Source organism: Protopterus annectens, chromosome 10.part0 (genome assembly GCF_019279795.1).
Source record: "Protopterus annectens isolate FY-2018-M chromosome 10.part0, PAN1.0, whole genome shotgun sequence".
NCBI lineage: Eukaryota > Metazoa > Chordata > Ceratodontiformes > Protopteridae > Protopterus > Protopterus annectens.
The window spans coordinates 1836492239-1836498238 of NC_056744.1; the positions used below are offsets into that span (position 1 = coordinate 1836492239).

General features: G+C 37.6%; 1 long non-coding RNA gene across 1 annotated transcript in view; it reads left to right on the forward strand.

The window, feature by feature from the left end:
• LOC122812885 overlaps positions 1-5399 on the forward strand; it is a 50127-nt gene extending 44728 nt beyond the window's left edge. Inside the window, exon 4 of the long non-coding RNA XR_006366602.1 lies at positions 4690-5399. This is a non-coding gene — a long non-coding RNA (uncharacterized LOC122812885). The remainder of the gene's footprint in view (positions 1-4689) is intronic.
• The last annotated feature ends 601 nt before the right edge of the window (positions 5400-6000 follow it).

A 6000-nucleotide genomic window follows, 5' to 3' on the forward strand; every position in this document is an offset into this window, starting at 1 on the left:
TTGTACTCATTATTTGTCTGATGAGGGCACATTGTACTCATTATTTGTCTGATGAGGGCACATTGTACTCTTTATTTGTCTGATGAGGGTGCATTGTACTCATTATTTGTCTGATGAGGGTGCATTGTACTCATTATTTGTCTGATGAGGGCACATTGTACTCATTATTTGTCTGATGAGGGAGCATTGTACTCATTATTTGTCTGATGAGAGCACATTGTACTCATTATTTGTCTGATGAGGGCACATTGTACTCATTATTTGTCTGATGAGGGTGCATTGTACTCATTATTTGTCTGATGAGGGAGCATTGTACTCATTATTTGTCTGATGAGGGCACATTGTACTCATTATTTGTCCGATGAGGGAGCATTGTACTCATTATTTGTCTGATGAGGGCATATTGTACTCATTATTTGTCTGATGAGGGCACATTGTACTCATTATTTGTCTGATGAGGGCACATTGTACTCATTATTTGTCTGATGAGGGCACATTGTACTCATTATTTGTCTGATGAGGGAGCATTGTACTCATTATTTGTCTGATGAGGGCACATTGTACTCATTATTTGTCTGATGAGGGTGCATTGTACTCATTATTTGTCTGATGAGGGCGCATTGTACTCATTATTTGTCTGATGAGGAGCATTGTACTCATTATTTGTCCGATGAGGGCACATTGTACTCATTATTTGTCTGATGAGGGCACATTGTACTCATTATTTGTCTGATGAGGGTGCATTGTACTCATTATTTGTCTGATGAGGGCACATTGTACTCATTTGTCTGATGAGGGCACATTGTACTCATTATTTGTCTGATGAGGGTGCATTGTACTCATTATTTGTCTGATGAGAGCACATTGTACTCATTATTTGTCTGATGAGGGCACATTGTACTCATTTTTTGTCTGATGAGGGTGCATTGTACTCATTATTTGTCTGATGAGGGCACATTGTACTCATTATTTGTCTGATGTGGGCACATTGTACTCATTATTTGTCTGATGAGAGCACATTGTACTCATTATTTGTCTGATGAGAGCACATTGTACTCAATTATTTGTCTGATGAGGGCGCATTGTACCCATTATTTGTCTGATGAGGGCACATTGTACTCATTATTTGTCCGATGAGGGCACATTGTACTCATTATTTGTCTGATGAGGGCACATTGTACTCATTATTTGTCTGATGAGGGCACATTGTACTCATTATTTGTCTGATGAGGGCACATTGTACTCATTATTTGTCTGATGAGAGCACATTGTACTCATTATTTGTCTGATGAGAGCACATTGTACTCAATTATTTGTCTGATGAGGGCGCATTGTACCCATTATTTGTCTGATGAGGGCACATTGTACTCATTATTTGTCCGATGAGGGCACATTGTACTCATTATTTGTCTGATGAGGGCACATTGTACTCATTATTTGTCTGATGAGGGCACATTGTACTCATTATTTGTCTGATGAGGGAGCATTGTACTCATTATTTGTCTGATGAGGGTGCATTGTACTCATTATTTGTCTGATGAGGGCACATTGTACTCATTATTTGTCTGATGAGGGCACATTGTACTCATTATTTGTCTGATGAGGGCACATTGTACTCATTATTTGTCTGATGAGGGCACATTGTACTCATTATTTGTCTGATGAGGGTGCATTGTACTCATTATTTGTCTGATGAGGGCACATTGTACTCATCATTTGTCTGATGAGGGCACATTGTACTCATTTTTTGTCTGATGAGGGTGCATTGTACTCATTATTTGTCTGATGAGGGCACATTGTACTCATTATTTGTCTGATGAGGGCACATTGTACTCATTATTTGTCTGATGAGGGCGCATTGTACTCATTATTTGTCTGATGAGGGCACATTGTACTCATTATTTGTCTGATGAGGGCACATTGTACTCATTATTTGTCTGATGAGGGCGCATTGTACCCATTGTTTGTCTGATGAGGGAGCATTGTACTCATTATTTGTCTGATGAGAGCACATTGTACTCATTATTTGTCTGATGAGGGCACATTGTACTCATTTTTTGTCTGATGAGGGTGCATTGTACTCATTATTTGTCTGATGAGGGCACATTGTACTCATTATTTGTCTGATGAGGGCGCATTGTACTCATTATTTGTCTGATGAGGGCACATTGTACCCATTATTTGTCTGATGAGGGCGCATTGTACTCGTTATTTGTCTAATGAAGGAGCATTGTACTCATTATTTGTCTGATGAGGGCACATTGTACTCATTATTTGTCTGATGAGGGTGCATTGTACTCATTATTTGTCTGATGAGGGTGCATTGTACTCATTATTTGTCTAATGAGGGAGCATTGTACTCATTATTTGTCTGATGAGGGCTACATATAATGGAATTATAACATCCTTGGATCTTGATGCGCTGCCTTTACTTATGACATGAGCCACACAGAAGCATTTCCTTACTACTGTGGATATGTGGCCATATCATGGTCAAAGTTCAGGTTGCTATAAACCTCATACCCAGATCACGTCACTGGATCTAAACTTAGGGAGGTGCTATCTATAATGTAATTAGCAGGGATGCCAGCTTTCCCAAAAGGTATAATAATGCATTTTTTACATTTAGCTTTAATCCATGACTTTGACACCGATCATTTGTCTACGTTAACCCAGTCTGCAGTATATTACCATCACTGTGGGACTCAATGATCGCTTCCAATTTGCAATCATTAACAAACTTGGTCAACTACAGGCCATCTAAGTTTGCCTGGATTTCTGAGAAATAAATTCCAGACAGTAAGGGGCCCAGCACAGAACCTGGTGGTATGCCACTGGTGACTGGTCTTTTGCTAGAGGTGAATTCACCCACTTTGACAGTATGTGTTCTGTTGGTGAGCCAGTTGGCTACCTGTGGTAATGTAGGGGTTAATTCCCAATTGAGAGAGTTTCTGTATACTACCTGAGAGGGTGATTGTGTCAAATGCCTTGGCTAGGGTCAAGATAGATAGTATGCACTGTATTTCCCTTGCCCAGGGCCTTGGTGACTTTCTCTAAGAAGCCAACCATGTTTATCAGGCATGATTTATCTTTAACAAATCCAGTCTGGGCTGGCTCCAGAGTTTGGCGATTACATATGTCCTTGCTAATAAAGTCCATAATGATTCTTTCAATGGCCTTGCAGATGAGACTAGTCAAGCTTATGAGCCTATAATTCCCAGGGTCAGTTGATATCCCCCCTTTGTGCAGAGGAATTACTGTTGCTGAACTCCATTGTACTGGAATATACCCAGTTCACAGGCTGTGGTTAAACAGGGATCCAAGTGTGTCTACTAGGTCATGTTTTAAGTTGTTTAAAAGGCAACCTGGGATGTTGTCTGGTCCCACTGATGCCATGTTTTTGACCTTGGAGAGCACCAAGATGACCTGCTGTCTTGAGATAGTAGGCTTAGGAATAGTGAAATGAATGAATAAACAACTCCAAACCAACCAAATAGCAGCTGAAGGGAGATAGTCCAAAAAACAAAGTGAACCAAGTATGAACTAAGTATGTTTATTAAGCACTTTTTGTTCCACCAAATGTCAGAACTTCTTCAGATAAAATCATTAATGACATCCCAATGGGCTTGGGACATGCAAAATTGTTGTGGCAGAGTTATAAAATGCTGGTTTCAAGAGCCAAGCAGACTAGAAAGATGGCTAATCATTTTCTGCTGTTAAAATGTACATATAATTAGAAGAGGCGCTCTACCATTACTTAATATTTAATATACGTAGATGTGCTCTGTTTCCTAAGGCATGTGAAGGAGGGGGCAAGGTCCCTATTACTGTGGAGGAAACATCAATAGCAAAATACATAATATTTTAGCATTAACCATCTGAAATGTCTGGACCGACTATAGCGAATCCCGTACTCTGGAGACTGAAAGGCCAAATGAAATGTGACAAGCATGTCACTGTGAAATTCAAAATGTGCCAAACTGAACTGGTACACGTGTAACTCTGTTATTAGGTTCCAGATGACCATTTCTCAGAATATTCCCTTTTCCCTGAGGTATAGTGATCTCAGAGTTGGTATATATAAGTTTGTGGGGTGTGGGGGGCTTGCCTTCTACATCAGGAGGTGCAGGGGGGTTTGCCACAGAAAAAAATAAGTTTAAATGTGAAGGGTGATATTTAAGATTCATTCTTCTCCTGGGTTTTTGTTTTTGTTGTGTTGACACTTGATGCTATGAGTCTCTGTTTTAACATATGCATGTATTTCTAGATACAGTAATTTGAAATAACTTTCTGTTAGAAATTGATGGGAGCCAAGAAGAAAGAACTGAAAGCAACACTTCGCCACCACTTTGTTAGGCCTTAAGCTCTGTAGTGAGACACTTGTTTGATGCTGTATTCTAAGATTTATAAGTCAAATCCCCCTCTCCCTGGGAGGTAAGCTAGTTAAGACTGTATTAAAGGCAATACCTAGGGCAGATGCTTTAGTTACATTGACTTTTTCATGATTAAAAAGAGAAACATTTTTTTAAATTCCTATGAAAGATTGCTGAAGTGGCTATAAGAATGATATGGTCAAATGGTGGGTAGTTCAGAGCATCCAAGGAAAACTACAACAAAAAAGTAATAGTAATAATCCTCATTTCTATTGTCTTCAACCTATAACCAAATTCTTTTGTTTTTCATCTGCAGATGGTTATTACCGCAACTGTGCCACACCAGGGGAATGTACTCGTGCACCAGGAATCAATATCACGTGTTGTGCTACAAACCTCTGTAATGTATAGAGGCTGAGTGTAGTCATACAGTATGAATTATGGTGGCTGCATAACCACATCTTCTGTGTTTAAAACACTGTAGCCTTCTCTACAATAATGCAAACTTGTGTAGAAACTAGTATGTCTCTTAAATGTATATCAAAATAAAACTGTACCAGTAACAATTTATTAAAGCATGGCATTGTATATGTGTAATTGTAGAAACTATATAAAACATGGAGCACATATGGGACAGTTAGGAATAACTGGTTTATTCCACCACCAAAATGATCAGATTGCTAGTGGCCTGTCCTGTTTTACTGTTGTAATCACTATAAATCCAGACTCCTTTATGTCAAAATAATGATAATGTTGAATAACAAATGCATATTTTATACTACAAAAGCTCTGCTATCCATTTTAATTATTTGAAATAAAACATACATACATATATGTCACATTTAGCCACTTTGTGAGACAGACTGGTATTTGGGTCTCACTGAAGATACTATGAAATAAACATTATTGTAAAATATTGCTTGTTGCTCCGAAATGAAACATTAATCTGTAATGTAACCTGCCTGGCAGTCTGAAATGCAAAATATCACTCTGAAATAAAACCTACATGTGGTCTAAAATGTAAAATCAGTCTAAAATGTAACATTTATGCTTGTCTCAAATATAACAAAGCTGATTTTTCCTGTCTGAGCTGTACTAAGTATGCCAGTTTGAAAAGTAGCACATATACCAGCCTTAAATGAAGCATGTTAGTTTGAAATGTAGCATGCATGTTAGTGAGAAATGAAATACATATGCCAGTCTGAAGTGGTATACATGTAACTATGAAATGTAAAATGCATGTCACTGTAAAATGTAATGCATATCATAGCCTGAAATGGTACGTGTAACTCTGAAATGTAACATGCATTTCATTGTGAAATGTAATACATTTGCCAGTCTGAAGTGGTACACGTGTAACTCTCAAATGCAACATGCATGTGAGTCTAAATTTATTTAAAACTATTTTTATTAATTTTAAAACATAAATATTAATTTTCACATTAAAATACAACACTGAAATAGTAATACATTAACAAAAAAAACTGTAACAGAACAACTATTTACAAGGGTGTCTACTATGTAGCTAAAATGTCCAAGTATTTTTAAAACTATTATTAAAGAGATAAAAAAATAAAGTGATTCCATATTGTTAATATGTTTGCATTGGTTTATTCAGCAAGTCCTT